General features: G+C 43.4%; 1 long non-coding RNA gene and 1 pseudogene across 3 annotated transcripts in view; both read left to right on the forward strand.

Moving 5' to 3' along the window:
• The first annotated feature begins 7,942 nt into the window (after positions 1–7,942).
• LOC125157747 (uncharacterized) overlaps positions 7,943–27,063 on the forward strand; it is a 172,220-nt gene continuing 153,099 nt past the window's right edge. The window contains exons 1-2 of one of the 3 annotated variants that reach the window (XR_007149050.1): positions 7,943–8,124; positions 18,971–19,017. This is a non-coding gene — a long non-coding RNA (uncharacterized LOC125157747). Of the gene's footprint in view, positions 8,125–8,434; positions 8,472–18,970; positions 19,018–27,063 lie in introns of those variants that run through there. The other 2 variants (XR_007149055.1, XR_007149054.1) reach the window with 2 other exon arrangements.
• Positions 24,738–25,373, forward strand: LOC125157746 (60S ribosomal protein L32-like; annotated as a pseudogene).

The raw sequence follows: 27,063 nt of genomic DNA on the forward strand, positions 1-27,063 counted from the left end.
GTTCACTCTGACCTTCCCCCTGCCCTTTTCCCTTGAAGCAGGTCATAAGACTGTCATGTGAGAGGTGCCCTCCCTATACCCAGAGGATAGGAGAATCCTTATCTCTGAAGACAAAGGGATCTTGAGAAGAATCAGGCTGTGCTGTTTCCCCCAGTTTACTATACTTAACCTGGTACTCCTTGAACTACCATATTCCTCCATGGCTGTCCACTCTTCATCAAACCTAGGATAAAAGTACTCAGGTCCAACTGTTTCTTTGGCTTTTCATTTCCTTATGAAAGCTTCGATGTCATGTAAAACTTATATTAAATAGATTTGTATGCTTTTTTTCCTGTTCATCTGCTTTTTCTCAGTTTAATTTTCAGACCCAGTTAGGGTCTCTAAGAGGGTCAAAGAAAACTTTTCCCTCTATTACAATTTTCTTTTTGAACATAAGCATTTAATATCATAAGTTTTCCTCTATGCACTGCTTTATCTGCATACCACAGATTTTGTTATCAGTTTAATTTATTGAAAAAAAATTTTTTTTAAGTAGGCTTCACATTCAGTGTGGATCCCAACGCTGGGTTTGAACCCACGACCCTGAGATCAAGACCTGAGCTGAGATCAAGAGTCAGATGCCCAACTGACTGAGTCACCAGGCACCCCTGATAAATATTTTCTTGTTTTCAAAAATTTTTTAAATGTTTATTTATTTTTTAATTTTTTTAATGTTTATTATTTATTTTTGAGAGAGAGAGAGACCCCGAGCATGAGGGAGGGAGGGGCAGAGAGAGAGGAAGACAGAATCCGAAGCAAGCTCAAGGCTCTGAGCTGTCAGCACAGAGTTCAACTTGGGGCTCAAACCCACGAACCATGAGATCATGATCTGAGCTGAAGTCAGATGCTTAACCGACTGAGCCACCCAGGCGTCCCAAATGTTTATTTTTTGAAAGACAGAGAGACAGTGCGAGTGGGGGAAGGGCAGAAAGAGAGGGAGACACAAAATTGGAAGCTCCAGGTTCTGAGCTGTTATGACAGCACAAGGCTCGACACGGGGCTTGAACTCATGAACTTCGAGATCATGACGTGAGCGGGTCAGACGCTTAACTGATTGAGCCACCCAGGTGCCCCTGAAAAATAATTTCTAATTTGCTTGGTGACTTACTCTTTGATGTGCTCATAGGTTATGTATATGTGTTTTTAGTTTTCTTTTTCTTTTTTTTTTTAAATTTTTTTTAACGTTTATTTATTTTTGAGGCAGGGAGAGACAGAGCATGAACGTGGGAAGGTCAGAGAGAGAGGGAGACACAGAATCCGAAGCAAGCTCCAGGCTCTGAGCTGTCAGCACAGAGCCCGACGCGGGGCTTGAACTCACGGACCGCAAGATCATGACCTGAGCCGAAGTCGGATGCTTAACTGACTGAGCCACCCAGGCGCCCCTGTGTCTTTAGTTTTCAAACATCTGGGGAATATTCCATGTATTTTTCTGTCATTGATTTCTAGTTTAGCTCCATTAGAGCCAGAGAATATACTGTGCATTATTTCAGTTCTTTTAAGTTTGTTAAAATTTTGTTATGACCCAGAACATGGTCATATTAACACTGACTCTTGTCTTTTTCTTTCAATTATAAAGATTCTCATGATTACACAGGAGATACCTGAGTAATCCAGGCTCATCTCACTATTTTGATCCTTAATTTAATCACACTTGCAGAATTCCTTTTGTCATGTAAGGTGATGTCTTCACAGGTTCTGGGGATTAGGATGAGAGCATCTTTGCGTGGGGGTGGGGTGGGGTCATTATTCTGTGTACCACACCTCCTTTCCCCTCTCCTAAGCCCTTGGGATGACTGTTACTGTCCCCACATTGGTCCACAGAGGTAAGCAGATTTGGCTTACCTCTCTGAGCAGCAAAGTCTCCATCTGACAAAGGAAAAAGTACAGCAGTAGTCAATGGCCACTGGGAATAATAATAATGACTGTGCTGATCATAACAGTTACCATTTACTGTAGGCTTTCCATGTGCCCGTACTTTGCATGGATTATAGGTGTCACCACCCCCATTTTCCAAGTGAGAGTCTGAGGCCCAGCAAGGTCGTATGATTTGCCCAATGTCATGCAGACGGGAAGTAGTGGAGGAGCCAGGGTTAGAAGACAGGCTTTCTCTATAGTCTGTGCCTTTAGCGACTGCCTCAAGTTACGACTGTGATCCTTAGAAGGGTCAGGGGAGGCCCCCTTAAAGTGGATCCTTTATGAATCTAGAACTGTAGGATGGATTTTAGGGTCTGCTAGTGGCCAAATCACTATCATTACTGGACCTACAAAGAGGGTATTTGCCTTCCACCTTTCTCTGTGTGTCTCAGACTCTCTTTCTCTCTTTCTCTCCTCCCTCTTCCTCTCCCTCCCATACATGTGGGTGCACACACAGACCATAGTGTCTTATATTTGTGGCTTAACCTACACAACTAAGGACCTATGTATCTACATAATTCAGGAGATTATGACCCTCAACACACATGGGGGATGCCTTACACAGAGCTCCACAGCTAGTGTAGAAACGCCTATAGCTCTGTTCCCCTATTAAAGTAGCTTCAGTTTTTGAGGGTGAGCAGGAGGCAGCCAGGGAGAGTGACAGTCTTCTGTGGGCATCTGGGGTGGGGGGTGAGCAGCAGAGTGTGAATGGTGTAGGTGTCTAGACCAGGACTTCTGGATCCCTCAACATATCTGTTCCTTAATCAATACTTGCCAGCCACCAGGTGTCCCCTTCCCCTCCCAGGTGTGGTAGAACCCCTCCCTAAGGAATGTGGTGGAAGTCTTCTCAAAACAAAGGAAGATGACATACAGCATGGCCCAATCAACTCCCTGACACGACTCTATAATTTGCACTGTGTCCAATCAGATTATATGTGTCACCATATATGGGAGACCAAAAAGTATAAATTGCATAAAAGGCTATACCCCACTGTGTTCGGGGCTCAGCCTTTTTGGGATCTTAGTACACTGATCCTGGGCTGGCACGAATAAAGATGCTTCCTGGAAAGAAGAAATTGGATGTCGCGTCCCTCTGTGCGAGAATCCTGCTACACAGGAGCCATTTAAAAAAAAAAAATTATTGGGGCGCCTGGGTGGCTCAGTCGGTTAAGTGTCCGACTTCAGCTCAGGTCACGATCTCGTCGGGCCCTGTGCTGACAGCTCGGAGCCTGGAGCCTGCTTCCGATTCTGTGTCTCCCTCTCTCTCTGACCCTCCCCCGTTCATGCTCTGCCTCTCTCTGTCTCAAAAATAAATAAACGTTAAAAAAAATTCATGTTTATTTGAAAGAAAGAGAGAGAATGCAAGTGAGGGAGGGGCAGAGAAGGAGGGAGACACTGACACAGAATCCAAAACAGGCTCCAGGCTCCGGGCTATCAGCACAGAGTCCAACGCAGGGCTTGAACTCACGAAATGTGGGATCATGATCTGAGCCGAAGTCATACACTTAACTGACTGAGCCACCCAGGAGCCCTTCCCAGGAGCCTCTTTAGCCCCCTCCCTCAGCCCTAGTCACAGGGCCTTAGTTATATCCCATTTTTGTCCTGTCAACCAGCACACCAGCTCTACCTCAGAGGACCCACACAGGGACTTTCCGCTTCCTGCAAGTGTACAACATTGTGTAGGACAAAGATCTTCCTGCCACCATGCAGGGGTCTGTCATAAAGTCCTTGTTAGGGAGGAACCAAAAATCCTCCAGGATCCAAGTGTAACTCCAGCCCTGGACTGGGGGGTCCAGGGTAATTCCCCAGGGCTGGGGTAAAGGGAAGGTTTTCTGAGACGATGAGCTGGGATTATTGTCCCATCAGGAGGTGGGATGATGCTGTGCAAGGTTGAGTCTGTAAACAAGGAGAAGGTACCCTGGGGGGTACTGAGGGAGCATGATCGCAGGAGTGCTCCAGTGGCTGTCCCCATGGGCTTTGGCCTCTGGCCGGCTGTGCCCCAAGGCATCTGGGCAACTTGAGTCTGTCATCTGTCTTGTCTGGACCCGAGTATCCTCATCCGTGACAGGGTTTTCTTCTAAGGGGGCCTAGTGAGGATTAAGTGAGATGGCGCCTAAGAAGTGCTTGGGATCAGCCATAAAAAAGAGGGAAGTCTTGCCATTTGTAATAACATGGATGCCTCCAGAGGACATTATGTTAAGTGAAATAAGTCAGACAGAGGAAGACCCATACTGTATGATCTCACTTCTATGTGGAATCTAAAAAAAGCAAACTCCCAGAGAACAAATTGGTGGTTACCAGTGGTGGGGAATTGGGGGCTGGAGAATGGGTGAAGGGGGTTAAAAGTACAAACGTCCAGTTATAAGATACGTAAGTTCTGGAGGTCTACTGTATAGCATAGTGACTATAGTTAACACTACTGTATTGTGTATTTGAAAGTTGTTAAGAGGAGCACCTGGGTGTTTCAGTCAGTAAAGGGTCTAACTTCAGCCCAGGTCATGATCTCACAGTTTTCTGCGGTCAGCACAGAGCCTGCTTCGGATCCTCTGTCCTGCTTCACAGATTCTCTGTCTCTGTCTCTCTCTGCCCCTCCCAGGTTGCATACTGTCTCTCTCTCTCTCCCTCTCTCTCTCTTTCTCAAATAAATAAACATTAAAAAAAGAAAGTTGTTAAGAGATTAGATCTTAGGGGCACCTGGGTGGCTCAGTTAGGCATCTGACATTGGCTCAGGTCATGATCTCCTGGTTGGTGAGTTCCAGCCCTGCATCAGGCTCTGTGCTGACAGCTTGAAGCCTGGAGCCTGCTTCAGATTCTGTGTCTTCCTCTCTCTCTGCTCTTCCCCTGCTCATGCTCTCTCTCTCTCTCTCAAAAATAAACATTAAAAAATAAAAAGAGATTAGATCTTAAAAATTCTCATGACAAAAAAAAAATTGTAACTGTGTGAGGTGATGTATGTTAAGAAAACTTACTGTGGTGATCATTTAGCAATATATACATATATCAAATCTTTATGTTGTACACCTTAAACTTATATGATGTTACATTCTAACTGTATCTCATTAAAGCTGGGAAAAAAAGAAGTGCTTAGGACCCTGCAAATCAAATAGATCTATGATTATCTAAAAGAAAGTTACTTTAATTTAAAATTTAAAATTTTCATGATTTTTTTACCGTATCTCATCGAATCTCAGATACTATAGATTGTGTCTCACACTTCCATTTTAGCTAATACTGAAGAAAGAAAGAATGCTGCTAATTAACTATGACCCAATGCCTTCTTATCTCAGTGACTGTAAGATGAAGTCCTGATTTTTGGTATGTTGATATGTGAAAAGAGGGCATTTTAGATTTGATAAAATATGGGATTTTCCATGGTTTATTTTTATAGTTATCTTTGTGGAAATATATTGTTTTTAATGTTGCGTAGTGATAGAATCTTTTCAAGATATTTCATTGAAGAACAAAAGTGATTTGAACTTATTTGAGATGACTGTATTAGTCTGAATGGGGTCCTGGCCCTTCAGCCTCTCTCAGTTGCCCAGAAGGATCTTTCTGGGGTCAGGTGCACAGAGGCTCACTCCCCATTGGTGCCCACACTGAAGGTACTCTGGATTCTTGCTTCAAGATGGAAGGGGGAGGGGTTAGCCACCAACTGAACATCTGCTCAAGGATGCCCACACGTCAGGTACATCCTGATTGCTGGGAACCTGGCAGTCCCACAGGCATCATACAAACCTTCAGGTGTCACACAGTCTGGTACAGGAGGCTGACACATACATACAAGCATAACAAAAAGAAATGGAAAGGCGCTGCAGTATGTGGCTATGAGAATGGAACTCTGGATCCAGATGGCTTTCATTTGAATCCTGGCTTCATGATTTCCCAGCTGTGTTACCACTGGCAGGTTACTAAACCTGTTTCTCAGGTGCCTCATTTGTAAAATGGAGAAAACAACCTTATCTATCTCATTAGATTGTTGTAAGGCGTATTACATGAGTTAATATTTGTAAAGAATTTATTAAAATTTTTTAATGTTTATTTTTGAGACAGAGAGAGAGAGAGAGAGAGAGAGAGAGAGAGAGAGAGAGAGAGAAGCAGAGCATAAACTGGGGAGGGGCAGAGATGGAGGCACAGAATCGGAAGGAGGCTCCAGGCTGTCAGCACAGAGCCCAATGTGGGGCTCAAACCCACAAGCCGTGAGATCATGAACTGAGCTGAAGTCGGATGCTTAACCGACTGAGCCACCCAAGCGCCTCTTTATTTGTAAAGAATATAGAACAGGTTCTGACATATAATAAATGTTCAATAAATGCTTAATATCTTAAGCATTGAATTACAATTACAGCCCATGGAAGTTCAAGGGACGCAGGGGAAGAAGACATAATGGTAAAGCAAAGATGGTAATAGCACTACCCTCCAAAGTTTATTGTATATATTTCCTTTCATCTTTCTTTTTTTTATAATTTTTTAACGTTTATTCATTTTTTGAGAGACAGAGACAGAGCATGAGCGGGAAAGGGGCAGAGAGAGGGAGACACAGACTCCAAAGCAGGCTCTAGGCTCCGAGCTGTCAGCACAGAGCCCGACGCGGAGCTCGAACTCACCAACTGCGAGATTGTGACCTGAGCCGAAGTCGGACGCTCAACCGACTGAGCCACACAGGAGCCCCTCCTTTCATCTTTCTTAAAGTGTGGTCCTAGGGTTAAGACCCCATCCTTTCGCAGGAAACCTTTCCCCTCCTCTGTTCTGGATGGCACTCCTGTTAATATGGCCCCAGGCTCCAAGATTTCCTTGTGGCTCCCAAGGGGCTCTTCCCAAACGATCATGGAACCCCCTTTCCCTGCCATGCAAAGGCCAGCTGAATGTCAGGGCCTCACTCTGGGCCCCATGAAGGTGGACCCATGAGCCCTGACTCCCCACAGACTATTAGGATCTGGGGATTCTTACCTTCTCAACGTCATTCTGGATGAGCCTATTACTGTATCTTCATTCAAATAATAAAAGTAAATGTCAGCCCATTGCATATGTGAATGAATGACTAAAGCTAAAAGTGATGGCTCATTCTCTCCCAGGCCAGAGCCAGTCCTTCCTAAGGCCACTCATCTGGGACAGCCCTGAGAGTGATATGGAGTCAGAACTGAGGTAAGCAAAGCCCAGCCCCCATTCCTTCAACAGGGATCAGGCCTCTTGGAGTTGCGTCCTTTTTCGGCCCAAGTGCACATTCTACCTGTTTTTCCCTGTAGAAGGCGCTCCCACTCGCCCTTGCAGGTACATACATTCTGTATCATGTCCAGATCTGTGATATAACATGAACCCCAGTCATTAATGTTACTCTGCAAATCATTGGCTATAAGCGGTCATTTAGAGTATCCCCCCCCCCCCCGCCCAGTTTGTTCGTACCATCCTTGTGCACACGTGTGTTTCTTTGGCACATAATCTTACAAGTGGAATTGCTGAGTCAAAGGAGTCACTCACTGAACAAACACCTAAAGAGTGGCTAATAAATGATGGACCCTGCTGTAGGCACTGGGGAGACATCAAGGAACTAAAAGTCCCATGTTCCTGCTTTGGTGGAACTGACATTGCAGTGGAGGAGGTTTCCAGTTTGTATCTTCACAGACGTTGCCTCAATGCTGTCCAATTACCGACATCTTCTGCCCTCTCCTGGATTGGGAACTTTGAGGCAAGGAGATGGGTCCCAGGCCTTTGCTCTCCGCAAAATCTTCCGGTTTAGGGCCTGGGACGGTCCATTTGGGGGACGTCCGGGTGGAGTATGTGTTGAAGGTGGAGGAGACGGGGGATGGAAGGGTCCACTGGGGAGTGGGAAGAGGAAGAGAAATGGTTTACAGGGTATTTCCATAGATACCTCCTTGGTCATGCCACTAGGGGGCTTACAGGAAATAAGGATAAATAATACAAAATGGGACCGTCCTCCCAAGCAAGATATACCCTTATCAGGAGGTAGAGATGGAACAGTCGGCTCTGGGAGGTACCACTGGGTAGGGGGCGTCTATTTTGGAACAAACCATTGTGTGGGCTGCGGAGGCCATAAGGGCTGCTACCACCCCCGTGCAAGGGGTTTCTGCCCAAGCCCCCGATGGAGGCAGGAGTGGCACTACCTTCACCGTCCGCAGCCCCTGCCCATCCTTCCGGTTCCCATCCAAGTCCCAGGTAAGCACCCGCTATAGGACTGAGAACTCCACCTTTCCCGGGTTTCAGTCACAGCTTCTTCTTCAGCTCCACCCATTTTGGTTCTTTGACTTTAAATCAGTGGCTTGCGGGGGCAGGGCCAAGCGATTGGATCGGGGAGAAGGGAGTGGGCCTCAAGGCTTGTTTTGGGATCTGATTGGTAAACGCAAGCTCTCACCAATCTCAGGCTTTTCCTGTGCGCAGAAGGGGCGTGAGCCCTGTCCCCGATCGCGCGCCGAGCTCCTATTGGCCGCTGGTTTGGCGCAGGCGCAGTGGTTGCTTGGCTAGAGTTCCGGGATGTGGCGGTGAGGCTTTCGTGATGTGAACAGGTTTGGATTCGGTCTCCGTGCCTCAGTGTTAACTTGTCAGAGGGGTTGAAGATGGTACTCCTGTAGTAAAATTCACAGATCGCTGCTCGTAGGCATGTTCTGCCTTTTTAGTGCACCGGCGTTGGGGGCTGACACCTCGTGTGTGCCCCTTTCATCCTAAACTCAAGTCGCAAGCCCAGCAGATGCCCCTGTCTCCTCGCCTTTATTCTTGCAGTGCAACCATTCATTCATTCTCTCCATTGCTAAAATTTGAATCTTCGGGTTTGGGATTTAGGGACATTTCACAGAAGTCACTTTATTAAGCAGAAATCCTGCATGGTGAATGGCCCCTGACCCCAGGACCACAGAACAGGGCTCCTTACAAGCCCAGTCTCCCAGCAGGTGGTGCTTTTGCGATCAAATATTTTCCCATGTGCGTTTTCTTCTGGCTGTTAATTCCAGAAATACGTTAAGGACCCAGAGCCAGGATTATGTGGAAACCGTACTGCAATCTAATTTTAAAATGCAGCATAAATCTTCATCTAAATGCATCAGGAAACACTTGTGCTCACAACATTATATTTCCAACATTTCCTCTTGTGATGCATAGTAAAATGGGGGAAGCTACGTAGTCAAAAACTAAAAGTAAACGTGAAAGTATGGGAGGAAAAAGCAAACCCTAAAACTGAGCGCAAGCACACACAAATGAACCTAACTCTTGATCAAACTGATAACCCATGGAGAAAGTATTCTTCCTGATAACTTTCTCTGGCTGTGTTAATATGGGTCATGACACAGAGGAAGGGCTCCATCTGCCCAGGGTTCAATATTCAACTTTCCTTTCTGTCAAGATTTCTGAATGCTTCCTATTTGTTTTAATCAGGATCCTGTCGTTTACCTGAAGCCGGTTTTTCTAGGACAAGGGCAGACTGGAAATACAGTCTATTTAAGTCAGTTACTTATCAGAAAGTGCCTTGGGATTCAAGAGTCAGAACTCGAAGAACTTGGTAAGAAGGGGGCTGGAGCAGACTTACTCTCCACTCAGGTTCCCTCACCATTCCAGCCCCTGGAGTAGCCCAGGTCACTCTAGCCGCTGAGGGCCATAACCTCAGTGTGGTGCTTGTCATGAACCATTGTGAATATACATGTTTGCTGTTTCTTAGAATCCCACTCTGATTTCTCTGTATCAAAGTGACTGCTGAAAAGCCATTATTTGTGTAATTGCCTTTATTTATGACTGTCTGCCCTACTGGCTCTAGAGTCCCCACATTATATTCTTCTGGAGAATGCATAAGAATGGGACTGTTTATATTGCTATGAGCAGCTTTTAATAGCCTGGTTTATTGGATTAATGAGTCACTTACTTTGCACGTGTCTAATGGGACGTGACCCACGGGTAATGAAGAGTGGGTCACTTTTGGTAGGCAGGGGAGTTTTATGGGGGACAAGATCCTGGAGGTTTGCTGGGGGCCCAGGTCACAGTGAAAGGTCACATGGTTAATGGAGGAGGAGGTGGAGGGTGCACGGGGGTGGGTGCCAAAAGGGAGAAGGGAAGACCCAGAAGGAGCACAAGGTATTTTACAATGTTACTGAGGTGTTCTCTTTCCTTTACATTCTTCCGAGTAGTTTTCCCTCTACACATGCCTCCCCATGTTCCCAAGGAAAGGAACCAAGAAAATAAGTTTTGCTTGAGATAACAGTAAAGATATCAATTGACCTCACACAGCTCTTATTACAGAGCTGATTATTTGTCCTATCCAGGGGCTCTTGCTTGTAACGTTCCTATACTGCCTGTGAAATCTCTGTTAAAGTAGTTTTCAAAAAGTATAGAATGAAGGCAGGTGTCCCATGGTGCATTCTCTGGAGACAGTTGGTGGTAAGATATTTATTAAGGACCAACACCTGTGAAAGGAAGGGGACAGAAATGGAGCTGGGCAGAGGCAGAGGTAGAACCACAATGGAGAGCCCAACGAAGTCTTGGCCCGCCAGGCCAGGTGGAAACTTTGGAGTAAGTGTCTTGGTCACCTCCGGCTGCTATAACAAGTGATCATAGACTGGGTAGCTTAAGCAACAATATTTCTCAGAGTTCCAGAAGCTGGAAGTCCCAGAGTAGAGTGCCAGCATGGTCAGATTCTTGTGAGAACTGTCTTCTGGGTCGTAGACTGCCGACTTCTCCTTGTACCCTCACATGGCAGAAAGAGTGTGAGCTAGGTGTTTGGCCTCTTTTATAAGAGCACTGATCCCACTCATGAGGGCTCCACCCTCGTTATCTGTTTACCTCCCACAGGCCTACTACCTCCAAATACCATCACATTGGGATTAGGGTTTCAATATATGAATTCTGAGGGACTAAGAGGTACATACTTCCAGTTATAAAATGAATAAGCCAGGGGATAAAAAGTACAGCATAGGGAATGTAGTCAACAATATTGTAATAACTTTGCGTGGTGACACATGGTAGATACACTTATCATGGTGAGCCTTGTGTAATGTATAGAATTATTGATTCACTATGTGGTACACCTGAAACTAATATAACATTGTATGTCACCTATACTTCAATTAAAAAATCGGGTGATGGGGGTGTGGTTGGCTCCGTCGGTTAAAGCATCCAACTCTTAAAAATTTTTTTAGTGTTTATTTTTAAGAGAGAGAGAGAGAGAGAGCACGCACGAGCAGAGATGGGGCAGAGAGAGAGGGAGATATAGAATCTGAAGCAGGCTCCAGGCTCTGAGCTGTCAGCACAGAGCCATGTGGGGCTCCAACTTACGAGCCTTGAGATCATGACCTGAGCCGAAGTTGGATGCCCAACCGACTGAGCCACCCAGGCACCCGCTACTTCTTATATTTATTTATTTTTGGGAGAGCACAAGTGGAGGAGTGGCAGGGAGAGGGAGACAGAGGATTGGAAGTGGGTTCTGTGCTGACAGGCTGACTGCAGCGGGCCCGATGTAGGGCTCAAACTCATGAACCACAAGATGACTTGAGCCAAAGTTGGATGCTCAACTGACTGAGCCATCCAGGTGTCCCTAAAGCATCCAACTCTTTATTTTGATTCATGCCATGATCTCATGGTCATAAGATCAAGCCCTGCATGGGGCTCTGCACTGACATTCAGGAGCCTGCTTGGGATTCTCTCTCTCCCTCTGTTTCTGCCCCCCACCTCTCTCTCTCTCTCTCTCTCTCTCTCTCTCTCTCTCTCTCTCTCAAAATAAATAAATAAACTTAAAAAAAATCAGGTGGTGTTAGCCCTACAACTTAGTTCTTTTTCAAAGCTCTTTTGGCTATTTTCAGTCCTTAGCACTTCCAGATGAATTTTAGATTTTGCTTGTCAGTTTCTATAAAAAAACAAGATGAGACAAAACCAGCAAACCCAAAAGCCAAAAGTTAACACATCCTGCTGGGATTTTGACTGGATTGTGTTGAATGTATAGACCATTCTGGGTAGAATTGATATCTTATCAATATTGAGTCTTCTGATCTATAAACAAAGTATACATGTCTGTTTATTTATGTCTTTAATTTTTCTCAGCAGTGTTTTGTAGTTTTCTGTGTGCAAGTGTTACATACCTTTTGTCAGTATGTCAGTATGTCAATATTTCATATTTTTGATGCTATTGTAAGTGGAATTGTTTTCTTAATTTCATTTTCAGATTTGCAGGCTAGAACCTCCAGTGCTGTATTTTTTTAATACTTATTTTGTTTCGGAGAGACAGAGAGACAGACAGAGTGTGCACGGGGGAGCGGCAGAGAGAGAGAGGGAGACACAGAATCCGAAGCAGGCTCCAGGCTCTGAGCTGTCAACACAGAACCAGATGCAGGGCTTGCACTCACAAACTGAGATCATGGCCTGAGCCGAAGTTGGATGCTTAACTGACTGAGCCACGCAGGAGCCTCTCCAGTGCAGTATTTAATAGAAGTGGTAAGAGTAGAAATCCCTGTCTTGTTTCTGATGTCATGGAGAAAGCATTCAGTCTTTCACCATTAAGTATGGTGTTAGCTGTGATTTTCCATAGATGTCTATTATCAGGTTGAGGAATTTTTATTCTGTTCCTTGTTTGCTGAGAGTTTTTGTTAGAAATCAGTGTTGACGTTTTTAAAATGCTTTTTTCTGACTCTATTGAAATGATCATATCATTTTTTTCCTTTTCATTTGTTAACATGGTGAAATAACATTGGTTTTCAAATGTTAAACCAGCCCTACATTCCTGGAATAGACCCTAGCTCTCATGATGTATTATCCTTTTAAGATATTGTATTATTTTAAAGTTTATTTTGGGAGAAAGAGTGAGTACATGAAGGGGCAGAGAGAGAGAGAGAGAGAGAGAGAGAGAGAATTCCAAGCAGGTTCCACACCATGTGGGACTTGAGATCATGACCTGAGCTGAAGTCAGATGCTTAACTGATCCACCCAGGCACCCCAATATATTGTTTTATTTGGTGTGCTAAAATTTTGTTTAAAATTTTGTGTCTATGATTACAAAACATTGGTCTGTAATTTTCTTTTCAAATGTCTTTTTTAAAAAAAGTTTATTTATTTATTTTGAAGTGGGGGGGAGCAAGGGCAGAGAGAGAGAGAGAGAGAGAGAGAGAGAGAGAGAGAGAGAGAGAATCCCAAGCAGGCTCTGCACTGTCAACCCAGAGCGTGATGTGGGGCTCAAACTCAGAAACCGTGAGATCATGGCCTGAGCTGAAATCAAGAGTTGGATGCTTAACTGACTGAACTGCCCAGGTGCCCACTCTTTTTGAATGTATTTGTCTGATTTAAAAAAAATTTATTTATTTAAAATTAAGTTAGCATACTTTGTCAGATTTTTGTATCAGGGTATAAAGCTGGCCTCATAGAATGAGTTGGGAAGGATTTTTTCCTTTTTAGTGTTATGGAGGAATTTGTGTAGAATTGGTATTTTCCCCTTAAGTATTTGGTAGAATTCACCAGTGAGGCCATCTAATTATCTATTTCTTCTTGACTAAGCTTGGGTAATTTTTCTTTTGATGAATTTGTCCATTTCATGTCAGTTGTCAGATTTATTGGTGTAAAGTTGTTAACAATGTTTCCTTAATTATCCTCCTAATATGTGTCAAATCAGTGGTGACATCACCTCCATTCCCAATATTGGTCATTTGTGCTTCTCTCTCCGGTAATTCATTGCTGACTCTTGCCTCATGCCTGACTCACCCCAAACGAGGGGCTCGCAGCCAGCCCTGTAAACTGGACTGTGGATTATCTCCCTCTAGTCCTCTGTCTCGCTCTGAGCATCTTGGCACTTGGGAGTGTGAATGGAACAACCTGCTCTTCTTATGCTTCCTAAAATTAAACTCCTTCATATTTTCATCCCAGCTAGAGTATGGGCTCTCTTAAAGCAGGAAGAAGGGTTGACATCCCCCTTTTTTGTTACATCTCTCTTGGTGCAGTGTAATGCTGACCTGGGTACACAATAAGTACACAATGCATAAGTGAGGATTGATCGCTTCGTCCTATAATAAACATTTGGTTTCTTTTTAACATTTATGCATTTTTTTGAGAGACAGAGACAGTACGAGCAGGGGAGGGGCAGAGAGAGAGGGAGACACAGAATCCAAAGCAGGCTCCAGGCTCTGAGCTGTCAGCACAGAGCCCAATGATATACGGCTCAAACCCATGAACTGTGAGATCATGACCTGAGCTGAAGTTGGACACTCAACCGACTGAGCCACCCAGGCACCCCTGGTTTTTTTTTTTTTATATGACCCCGTTAATGTCCAAGTTGAAGCTTTCTCCTTCAATATAAAGCGTTCTGTTTCACAGCAGTTGCAATGGGATTCATGAAGAATATTATGAAGTGTGAGTTGATTTAACTTAAGACATCATGGTTGCTGAATGACAGTCATAAAGTTAAAGGGAGTTTCAGAGATGACATATTTCACTTTGAAGGAGGATGCATGGGACAGCACAGGGAACCAGACTTTGCAGCTTTATGTTAAGTTCAGTTGAGGAAGTTAAAAATTCAGCCTTACTCCTGAATATTTGAACTGGGCATTAGATTGTGTCCTAACCTTCATAGATATCCAGTTTCTGAGAAAACGAGTCTTTTTAAGGCAATGAGAAGACACCTGCGTGAAATCTGTTCCTGGATGCATTCAGGGACTCTGTTGAATCCTCAGGCTGGGGCTGGGCTGCTGTTATGGAGCCTGCAGTAAAACAGGAACTTCTGGTTCCAATTGCTTCTTACCAAAGCCTCAAAACATTTAAAGGAGGTGAGGTGCTAGCACCCAGAAGAAAAGAGCATTTGTGCAGGTTAGAGCATGGGACAGGACAAATAGCAGAATAGGCCGCCACAGAGGAAGGCATTGCTGGTCTCTCGGCGACATCCTGAAAGGCTAGATCCACCTGCAACATGCCAGACACCTACTTGGTACAGTACAGTGGTGGGGAGGAAAAGATATATCTGTCATGTTTTAGTCCCTCCAGGAGGGATAAACCATCCCAGGCAAGCATTCTGTAAGTCACCATTTGATCATTTCCACAACCAGGGCTTTGGGAGGACAGAACTGGTTGGTGCTTTTGAGCCAGTCCCTGAAATGAGTTCCCATGCAACATCTCAAAATAAATAACCAGTCAAGTGGGACCGTAGTAACTTCCCCAAGGAGAGATATTGGGTGTACCAGATAACATGAGCCTAGCTAATTCACCATTAACAATTTCCCTGTTATTCAGGTATTCAGTGCAGGATTGTGCTAACTGCTTCTCAGGAATGCTCTTAATCCTCACAACATCCTTTGAAGAGGTAGGGGACATTATTACCTCTGTTTTACACATTAGGGACCTGAGGCACACAGAGGACATGTGACTTGCTTCCAGGTCACACTGCTAGCAGATGATGGGGCCAAGGCTCAAACTTCTCCATGTCCTGAAGCAACTGTCCTTCCTTAATAGTAAGGATCAGCTCTTAATAAGCACCTGGGCTCCATTACATTACCTAATTCATTTTATCATCACCGCAACACTATCAGGCATGTGTCATTATTTTCTCATTTTACAGAAAGAAAAACTGAGGCAAGAAAGGTGAGGTAACTTGCTCAAAGTTTCACAGCTAATAAATGGATTGGAATCTTGGCAGTCTAGTGATGGAGTCCAAGTTCTAAGCCCCATTCATGTAATGCCTCTCAAGGGTCACATTACATGAAATGTTTGCCCAGCATCAACTGCCTGCTCTGCAGCATAACCTGAGTGTTAAAATATGCCTTTACCGAAGTGACCATGGGATTCCAACTCTGATGAGTTCTGCTGCAAATCACATTACTGGTTCATTTGCAGAGACAGGTCTAGAACCTTGCCTTTCTGATGGGGTAGGGTGGGGATAGCATGTAGAGAATAACACAAAGGCCCTAAAAAGGCCCTAAAAAGGCCCCAGCTGTTCAAAAACCTCTCTCTCTTCTATCTCCAATGATACTCTTGGATTACTCAAAGATTACTCTTTGGATTAAAACCTGTCTCCCTAAAGATCATAACTGAAGAAGAAATATGGTGCCATATTTATTCTCTAGTTGACTGTGGTCAGCTTGCTGAATTGGCCCTGAGGGTATGGGACACAGAACAGGGCATTCTGGATGGGACGAGGGTAATGGGGAGGTTCTAGAAGGAAAGACAAGAGGGAGTGAGTAGGGCACTGGAAACTGAGCAGGAATAGTGAAAAGGGAGAGGAAATCTGATAAGAGAGGAAAGATGGTCCCCAAAGGAGGACAGATAAGAGGCCTCCAAATACTCATTGTTTCCTCCATCATCTCCCCATGGCCTGACCCTGATCTTAGGAAGCCCTCATGCCCAGGATTCAGCTAAACAGCTGGGGAGTGGAGAAACATCAGTGCCACATGGCATCAAGAGCCGGTTGTGGAATGAAACCATAAAACCACCTTCTTCCTTTGTGAAGGAATTTCAGGCATCATCAGCTGGTGGCTTGTTTTTTTTTAAATTTAATTTTTTATTTTTAAAAATTTACATCCAAATTAGCATATAGTGCAGCAATGATTTCAGGAATAGATTCCTTAGTGCCCCTTACCCATTTATCCCATACCCCCTCCCACAACCCCTCCAGTAACCCTCAGTTTGTTCTCCATATTTATGAGTCTCTTCTGTTTTGCCCCCCTCCCTGTTTTCATATTATTTTTGTTTCCCTTCCCTTATGTTCATCTGTTTTGTCTCTTAAAGTCCTCATATGAGTGAAGTCAAATGATTTTTTTTGTCTTTCTCTGACTAATTTCAGTTAGCATGTTACCCTCCAGTGCCATCCACGTAGTTGCAAATGGCAAGATTTCATTCTTTTTGATTGCCGAGTAATACTCTGTTGTATATATATATATACCACATCTTCTTTATCCATTCATCCATCGATGGACATTTGGGCTCTTTCCATACTTTGGCTATTGTTGATAGTGCTGCTATAAACATTGGGGTGCATGTGTCCCTTCGAAACAGCATACCTGTATCCCTTGGATAAATGCCTAGTAGTGCCATTGCTGGGTCGTAGGGTATTTCTATTTTTAGTTTTTTGAGGAACCTCCATATTGTTTTCCAGAGTAGCTGCGCCAGCTTGCATTGCCATCAACAATGCAAAAGAGATCCTCTTTCTCCGCATCCTTGCCAACATCTGTTGTTGCCTGAGTTGTTAATGTTAGCCATTCTGACAGGTGTAAGGTGGTATCTCATTGTGGTTTTGATTTGTATTTCCCTGATGATAAGTGATGTTGAGCCTTTTTTCATGTGTCGGTTGGCCTTCTGGACGTCTTCTTTGGAGAAGTGTCTATTCATGTCTTTTGCCCATTTCTTCCCTGGATTCTTTGTTTTTTGGGTGTTGAGGTTGATAAGTTCTTTGTAGATTTTGGATACTAACCCTTTATCTGATATGTCATTTGCAAATATCTTCTCACATTCTGTTGGTTGCCTTTTAGTTTTGCTGATTGTTTCCTTTGCTGTGCAGAAGCTTTTTATTTTGATGAGGTCCCAATAGTTCATTTTTGCTTTTGTTTCCCTTGCCTCCAGAGACGAGTTGAGTAAGAAGTTGCTGTGGGCAAGATCAAAGAGGTTTTTTTTCTGTTTTCTCCTCGAGGATTTTGATGGCTTCCTGTCTTACATTGAGGTCTTTCATCCATTTTGAGTTTATTTTTGTGTATGGTGTAAGAAAGTGGTCCAAGTTCATTCTTCTGCATGTCGCTGTCCAGTTTTCTCAGAACCACTTGTTGAAGAGACTGTCTTTATTCCATTGGATATTCTGTCCTGCTTTGTCAAAGATTAGTTGGCTATACGTGTGTGGGTCCATTTCTGGGTTCTCTATTCTGTTCCATTGATCTGAGTGTCTGTTCTTGTGCCAGTACCATACTGTCTTGATTATTACAGCTTTGTAGTATAGCTTAAAGTGTGGGATTGTGATGCCTCCTGCTTTGGTTTTCTTTTTCAAGATCACTTTGGCTATTCGGGGTTCCATACAAATTTTAGGATTATTTGTTCTAGCTCTGTGAAAAATGCCGGTGTTATTTTCATAGGGATTGCATTGAATATGTAGATTGCTTTGGGTAGTATCGACATTTTAATAATATTTGTTCTTCCTATCCAGGAGCATGGAATCTTTTTTCCATTTTTTTGTGTGTCTTCTTCAATTTCTTTCATAAGCATTCTATAGTTTTCAGTATATAGATTTTTCACCTCTTTGGTTAGATTTAAAAAAAAATTTTAACGTTTATTTATTACTGAGAGACAGAGAGACACAGAGCATGAACAGGGGAGGGGTAGAGAGAGGGGAGACACAGAATCTGAAGTAGGCTCCAGGATCTGAGCTGTCAGCACACAGCCTGACGCAGGGCTCGAACTCATGAACTGTGAGAACATGACCTGAGCTGAAGTCGGTTGCCCAGCCAACTGAGCCACCCAGGCGCCCCTGGTTAGATTTATTCCTAGGTATTTTATTTTATTTATTTTTTTTTTGTGTGCAACTGGAAATGGGATCGATTCCTTGATTTCTCTTTCTGTCGCTTCATTGTTGGTGTATAGGAATGCAACCGATTTCTGTGCATTGATTTTATATCCTGCAACTTTGCTGAATTCATGAATCAGTTCTAGCAGGTTTTTGGTGAAATCTTTTGGGTTTTCCATATAGAGTATCATGTCATCTGCAAAGAGTGAAAGTTTGACCTCCTCCTGGCTGATTTGGATGCCTTTTATTTCTTTGTGTTGTCTGATTGCAGAGGCTAAGACTTCTAATACTATGTTGAATAACAGTGGCAAGAGTGGACATCCCTGTCTTGTTCCTGACCTTAGGGGGAAAGCTCTCAGTTTTTCCCCATTGAGGATGATGTTAGCATTGGGTCGTTCATATATGGCTTTTATGATCTCGAGGTATGCTCCTTCTCTCCCTACTTTCTTGAGGGTTTTTATCAAGAAAGGATGCTGTATTTTGTCAAATGCTTTCTCTGCATCTATTGAGAGGATCATATGGTTCTTGTCCTTTCTTTTACTGATGTGATGAATCACATTAATTGTTTTGCAGATATTGAACCAGCCCTGCATCCCAGGTGTAAATCCCACTTGGTCGTGGTGAGTAATTTTTTTAATGTATTGTTGGAGCCGGTTGGCTAATATCTTGTTGAGGATTTTTGCATCCATGTTCATCAGGAAAATTGTCTATAGTTCTCCTTTTTAGTGGTGTCTCTGTCTGGTTTTGGAATCAAGGTAATGCTGGCCTCATAGAAAGAGTTTGGAATTTTCCTTCTGTTTCTGTTTTTTGGAACAGCTTCAAGAGAATAGGTGTTAACTCTTCCTTAAATGTTTGGTAGAATTCCTTTGGAAAGCCATCTGGCCCTGGACTCTTGTTTTTTGGCAGATTTTTGATTACTAGTTTGATTTCCTTACTGGTTATGGGTCTGTTCATTTTTCTATTTCTTCCTGTTTCAGTTTTGGTAGTGGATATGTTTGTAGGAATTTGTCCATTTCTTCCAGATTGCCCATTTTATTGGCATATAATTGCTTGTAATATTATTATTGTTTTTATTTCTGCTGTGTTGGTTGTGATCTGTCCTCTTTCATTCTTGATTTTGCTTATTTGGGTCCTTTCCTGTTTCTTTTTATTTTATTTTATTTTATTTTATTTTATTTTATTTTATTTTATTTTATTTTTTCAACGTTTATTTATTTTTGGGACAGAGAGAGACAGAGCATGAACGGGGGAGGGGCAGAGAGAGAGGGAGACACAGAATCGGAAACAGGCTCCAGGCTCTGAGCCATCAGCCCAGAGCCCGACGCGGGGCTCGAACTCACAGACCGCGAGATCGTGACCTGGCTGAAGTCGGATGCTTAACCGACTGCACCACCCAGGCGCCCCTTCCTGTTTCTTTTTGATCAAAGTGGCTAGTGGTTTATCAATTTTGTTAATTCTTTCAATGAACCAGCTTCTGGTTTCATTGAGCTTGGGGTTTTTGCAAGGGGAGCGGCAATTTGGCGCTGGCTTCTGGAGGTCTCACAAACTCTGCAGGCAAAAAGCTCACTCTGCTGGATGCCCAGAAGTCTCGCTTTTCTCAACACCAGAAGTGGCAACAAAACGGAATGGATTTCTGACTTTAGTTGCTGCTGTTTGCAGCCCATACCCACATCCCATACTGTTGTGAATATGGATCAGGTGATGTGCGTTTCAGTGGCATTTGTTAGCAACAGCGGCACTAGGACATCAGCCTTTGCAGTGTTATAGGTCTTGTTCCACTTCATGAGTTGCTTGGGGATGAGGGTTTCTGTCTTTAGACGGAGGGACCCCAGACCAACATGCCATTTATAGATATTCATGTCCAGATGCAGAGGGAAAGGCACCATCCCACCTGACCTCATCTCGGTGGAGCTGCCCTTGAGACCCTGTGCCTGGGCCCCAGTGCTCCAACTCTGATGTCTGGCTGAGCCCCATGCAAATATACAGACCCAAGCTGGGAGTGGGGCCCCTCAAATTCTCCATCTTCCCATGGAACTCTTTGAAGCAGAGTTGAGAACTATATATTTGCCAGATCCTCAGTGGCTTCAGTAGTGTCACCATCTGAGACCACTGTTCGTTTTTCTGCTATTTCTCAACCTCCTGGATAAAATTTATGGAATATATCTGAAGGTCAATTTTATTTATTTATTTATTTATTTATTTATTTATTTGTTTATCTATTTATTCAAAATGTTTATTTCTTGAGAGAGAGAGAGAGAGAGAGAGAGAGAGACAGAGCCTGAGCAGGGGAGGGGCAGAGAGAGACAGAGAGAGAGGGAAACACAGAATCCGAAGCAGGCTCCAGGCTTTGAGCTGTCAGCACAGACCCTGATGAGGGGCTGGAACCACCACGATTGCAAGATCATGACCTGAGCCGAAGTTGGATGCTCAACCGACTGAGCCACCCAGGCACCTCTGAAGCTCAGTTTTAAGTAAGACACCTGGGCTGTTATCCAGGTGATGCAAGTGAGAGATGGCCTTCTAGGTATGCCTTGGATACTGTGGTTACTGTTCAGTTACCCACTTCAGCTCTTCATGAGCCTCTTGTAATGCCTTGATTACTGGGGATCTGGGGGCACGGTACTGAGTAGACTGGAGGTGCAGGAGCTTGGGAACAGATTTGGGGTTCAGAAGAGAGTAATGTGAACCCACTGAACCAGCAAAAGGGGAAATTATCCCAAGCCTCAACTCAAGGTTTACTTCAGTTTTATTAAGCCACAGCAATGTCTACTAGAGTTCACTCTTGCTATGTAAATACAGATTAAATGTTGTTTTTTCAGTTATGTAAAAGTTTAGAACAATGTATTTTTAGGACATAATCTTGCTTTACCATTCCTGTAAGTTGCAAGTTTGACTTCCCTTTGGAAATTGCACAGTGCTCTTAAAAAATATATTGTAATCTTAAATTTTGTAACCACCTGTGTTATAATTGACATTCAATAAATTGCACATATTTAAAGTCTAGGTGATTTTATGAGTTTTGGCATATGCATACACCTGCAAAACCATCCCCATGATCCAGACAGTGAACATATGCATCACCCCCAACAGTTTTCTGCTGCCCCTTGGGAATCCCTGCCTCCCACCCACCCTTTCCACCAACCATCCCATTTCTAGGCAACCACTGTCTGCTTTCTGTGTGTATTTCCTAGAATTTTATATAAATGGAATCATACTGTATATATTTTTTCTCATCTGGCTTCACTCACTCAGCATAATTACTTTTAGATTTATCCATGTTGTTGCTTTGATGTGTTAATTGCATAGCCCCATCTAGCAAGTCTTAAGTTTCCAATTTTACACTTTCATTCCTTCCTTCCGCTGAAGGCTCTGACAACTTTTACAATACACACACCCTTGGGAAAAGTAAAATTTAGGCATTATCAACCATCCAGGTGAAGATCTTGTCAGAACCTTTTTCAGAGAATTGGTTTTGTTAGAGGTGTGATAGAGGTAAGGTGAAAAGAATAAGTCTCCTAGCAAAAGAGACATGTCCCTGAGGGAAACCAACAAAGCAGGCAAGGGAGGCTCTGACTCCTGAAAACAAGTGTTTCCAGCCCCGCAAAGTTGTATGTGTCTGCGAAGCACAATAAAAGGAAGAACAATAAAACAAGGTACGCCCATAGAGAGAGCTGGCTCCATACAGGGCTTTACTCAGTTAACTTTAGCTTGCCTGTCACAAAATTTTTCCATAGGCACTTGCCCTCATGTAGTTACTGTGAATACTTGCCTAGCCTCACCAGATCCCCTAACTTTATAATGCATCTTTTGTATAAATATATTTTGATAAATAAACTTGCTGGGTCGTGTATGCATTTCATGTAAGGTCTCTTTTTAAAGCATGGATTTAAATTTTCTAGACTATAAAATATGGATGTTTCTTCACCTTCTAAATTAGGTACTTTATTTACAATGTTAAGATAGCCCCTGTCCATTTTGTAGAACCATAACTATCATTAAAAATTGCTGCATAAATATTTTCAAGAGCTCTGACTATAATCCTGAAGTGGTTTCTAACCATTGTGAGAGGGAGGAGCTGATCACTGCTATAAACACGAATTCATGCATCCTAGCGGCCACTTTAGCCCTGAGAGACCAGTTCCAAAAGATGTGAAGCAACTCCTGAGTCCCATGGGTATATGGGGGTGAGGGTGGGTAGCAAATACCATAAAAAAACAACAACAAACCTCGATGAAAGTATTAGAACAGTCTTTTTTTTTTCAAGAACAGTCATTTTTATTTCATTTCATTTCATTTCATTTATTTATTGAGAGAGAGAAAGAGGGGGGGGGGAGAGAGAGAGAGAGAGAGAGAGTGAGTCCCAGGCAGACTCCATGCTTAGCACAGAGCCCAACACAGGGTTCAATCTCATGACCCTGGGATCATGACCTGAGCCAAAATCAAGAGTCAGACGCTCAACCAACTGAGCCACCCAGGTGCCCCTCATTTCTATTTTAAAGCACTTACCCTTGGGGCGCCTGGGTGGCGCAGTTGGTTAAGTGTCCGACTTCAGCCAGGTCACGATCTCGCGGTCTGTGAGTTCGAGCCCCGCGTCAGGCTCTGGGCTGATGGCTCAGAGCCTGGAGCCTGTTTCCGATTCTGTGTCTCCCTCTCTCTCTGCCCCTCCCCCGTTCATGCTCTGTCTCTCTCTGTCCCAAAAATAAATAAACGTTGAAAAAAAAATAAAGCACTTACCCTTGATCAGGGTGTCTCAGCCAAGGCTCTGTTGACATCTTGGGCAAGATTTTTCTTTGTTGTGGGGCCTGTACTGTGCCTTGTAGGGTGTTTAGTAGCTTCCCCGACCTCTACCCACTAGATGCCAGTAACACCTCCCTCGTTGTGACAGTCAAAAATGTCTCTAGATATTGAATATCCCCCGGGGGACAGGATATTGCTGTCTGTTGAGAACCATTGCCTTATAGTGAAAGATTCTAAAATTTTAAATTTGAAAATAAAAAAGAGCTTTATTGAGATGTAATGCATAGACCACACAGTTAGCCTTTTAAAAGTGGTTTTTAGGGGTGCCTGGGTGGCTCAGTTGGTTAAGTGTTTGACTTCGGCTCAGGTCATGATCTCATGATCCATTAGTTTGAGCCCCATGTCAGGCTCTGTGCTGACAATTCAGAGCCTGGAACCTGCTTCAGATTCTGTGTCTCCCTCTCTCTCTCTGCCCCTCCCCTGCTCATGCTCTCTCTCCCTCAAAAATAAATAAAACATTAAAAAAATGTAAAAGTGGTTTTTAAATGTCTTTACAAGGTCAAGCAGCCGCTACCACAGTCTAATGTTAGAACAGTTTTGACCCCCCTAAAAGAAACCTCATGCCCATTAAAAGTCAGCCCTTATTCCTCACCACCCCAGGCAGCCACTAATCTATTTTCTGTTTCTATGGATTTGCCTATTCTGGACATTTCATTTAAGTGAAATCATACAATATGTGATTTTTGTGACTGGTTTCTCTCATGTAGCATAATGCTTTCAAGATTCACCGGCTTTTTAGCATGTATCAGGACTTCATTCCTTTTTAAGGATGAATAATATTCCATTTCACTGGTAAACCACATTTTGTTTATCCATTCATTCATCAGTTGATGGACATTTGGCTTACGTCTACCTTTTGGCTATTATTAATAGGCTGCTATGCACATTTGTGCATGGACTTTTGTGTGGACATCTATTTTCATTTCTCTTGAATGAAAGGGATGGAATTACTGGGTCATATAAAACACCTTTAAAACAGTAAATTCTTTTTTTCAAGATATATCTTAAGGCAAACCCAAAATACAAGATAAATTGAAATTCAGTGTTTGAAGGGAGGTTAGCTGGAGCTCCAGAACCCTGCCCAGGATGCCCCTTGACAACCCTGGTGGCCCTGAGATGTCTCCACAGAGCATGGGTGGGGCAGAGAGGAGGTACAGGGCAGGGTTCCCGGGGACACAGCCTGCATTTCTGTGCTTCAGAGACTTACAGAACCTTCCAACAAATTAAAAAAAAAAAAGAATGATTAGTAACTAAGCTCACAACTTTCATCAAGAAGGAGAAAAGCAGGGGTGCCTAGTTGGCTCAGTTGGTTAAACGTCTGACTCTTGGTTTCGGCTCAGGTTATGATCTCACAGTTCGTGAGTTCAAGCCCTGAGTTGGGCTCTGTGCTGGCAGTGTGGAGCCTGCTTGGGATTATCTCTCTCCCTCTCTCTCTGCTCCTACCACCCCTCTCAAAATAAATAAATGCATTTAAAAAAAAGAGAAAATTAGTCTCTTCCTCCATGCTGCCTGTGGAGGTGGCAGCTATCTCCTACTCAGCATCATGGCCACCCTTAGAACCCTTGTGAAGCCCAAGAGCATTAAAAAGAGGACCAAGAGGGGCGCCTGGGTGGCTTGGTCAGTTAAGCGTCCGACTTCGGCTCAGGTCATGATCTCATGGTTCCTGAGTTCGAGCCCCGCATCAGGCTCTGTGCTGACAGCTCAGAGCCTGGAGCCTGTTTCGGATTCTGTGTCTTCCTCTCTCTCTGCCCCTCGCCTGTTCATGCTCTGTCTCTCTCTGTCTCAAAAATAAATAAACGTTTAAAAAAAAAAAAAGAGGACCAAGAATTTCATTCAGCACCAGTCAGACCAATATGTGAAAATTATGTGCAACTGGCAGAAACCAGAGGCATTGACAATAGGGTGCACAGAAGATTCAAGGGCCAGATCTTGATGCCCAATATTGGTTATGGGACCAACAAGAAAACAAAGACTATGTTGTCCAGTGGCTTCTGGAAGTTTCTAGTCCACAATGTCAAGGAGCTTGAAGTGCTGCTGATACGCAACAAATCTTACTGTGCTGAGACTGCTCACAATGTCTCCTTCAAGAAGAGGCAAAGCCATTGTGGAAAGAGCAGCCCAGTTGGCCATCAGAGTCACCGAGCCCAATGCTAGGCTGTACAGCAAAGAAAATGAATAGACAGCTTATGTGCATATTCTATTTGTGTTAATAAAACCATAAAACTGAAAAAAAGAAGGAGAAAACAGTTTGGCAATCACTGTGTGCTTGTTTGTGTCTAGGATACCTCCATGTTTAGTCTCCCATATTAAAGCTTTATTCTTCATCTCCTCCAGGCCCCATGTCTTGGCTTGCAATGTGTTTCCAGTTTGCTGTTTCCTGCCCAGGTCCAGTTCTACCATCTGGATCTCTACTTTTATTTCCTCACTCCATAATAATCACAGGTCCTTAATTGGTCCCTCGGCAGTCTCCTTCTAGTTTTTCCTTCTCTGGCCTATCTAGTCTGCCCCAGCAAGGCGAGGCTTTGGAACAGCATTGCTGTGATTTGGTCTCCACCTTTTGGTCAACGACATGAATTCAAGTTAGTTCTGTTCTATTCTATTCTATTCTATTCTATTCTATTCTATTCTATTCTATTCTATTCTATTCTATTCATTTATTTGTTTATTTATCATGCCCAGAATTTACTGTGCTGGGAATTCTGGAAGGGTTCCAGATATACATCAGAGTCCCTGTCTTTCATTCGGACAGATAAGGCAGTTACAGTAGTATGTGGTAAGAGCCATTGGAATGGCACAAACACAAAAATAGTTAGTGATCTTTTCTGGTGGGTGAGATTGTAGATGACTTTGCGAATGGGACAGCACTGAAGAACTGGTAGGAATTCTTTATATGGAGATGTCAGTAGTAGGGCATCTGGTGGAGAGGATGGCATGAACGAGGGGATGGAAATAGGAAAGCACAGGTGATATAAGAGTCAAATAATTGAAGTAGATGAGTCATGGAAGATCAAGTAGCGCAGTTATGTAGACCAAAGAGAGTGGAAGGCTTTGAAAGCCAGGCCCAGGGGTTTGAAGTTTATGTAGTGGACATTGTAAAACAAGTGATGTGGGGTTTCTCTGCTATTTGTAGTTTTCCTGACCTATTGTTAAGAGATGCTATGATGCAGTTGAAAGGGTTTTGATGCAAGGCTTTGGGGAATCCATGAACTTCTGTCTTGAACTCTTTATGATTTCTTCCAGTTGCTTTATCTCTTTGGGCTGGGATTTCCTTGTCAATGAATCAAGGTGTATGGAACAAAATGATCTTCCAGCATCTCTCCTCCTGATTTTAAGCAGGGACCAAGAAGCCCTGATGCTATTTGAAGAATTAGGATGTTGGGCTAAGGGCTGTGGAAAGATGGCAAGGATCACTTGTGGGATTTCCATGGAAAAATGAGTCCTATTTGGAAACACTGGAAAATAAGAAAATATTTGTTTATAATCAACCCAACTTTCCTCTTGCACCTATTTTTCCCTTTAGTGGCTTCCTTCTCACATTTAGTATAGAAGATTATAAAATTATTCAGAGATGAAGCACATGTGCTTTGCCTCATCTTTATATCCCTAGTGCATAGCACAGTGGCTGGCTCTTAGCCTCTCAGTAAGACTGCTATAATTTCTTCCAGTTTTTATCAAAACCTGCTCTCCAGAAGGAAAAATGTAAGCAAATTCATACTAAGGTATAAATGGCTGATAAATATTTAAATTATGACATATATACTAATGGAAAAATTTCTTTTTTTAAATGTTTATTTTTGAAAGAGAGAGAGAGAGAGGGAGAGAGAGAGAGAATGAGCAGGAGAAGGGCAGAGACAGAGGGAAACACACAA

Source organism: Prionailurus viverrinus, chromosome X (genome assembly GCF_022837055.1).
Source record: "Prionailurus viverrinus isolate Anna chromosome X, UM_Priviv_1.0, whole genome shotgun sequence".
Taxonomy (NCBI): Eukaryota; Metazoa; Chordata; class Mammalia; order Carnivora; family Felidae; genus Prionailurus; species Prionailurus viverrinus.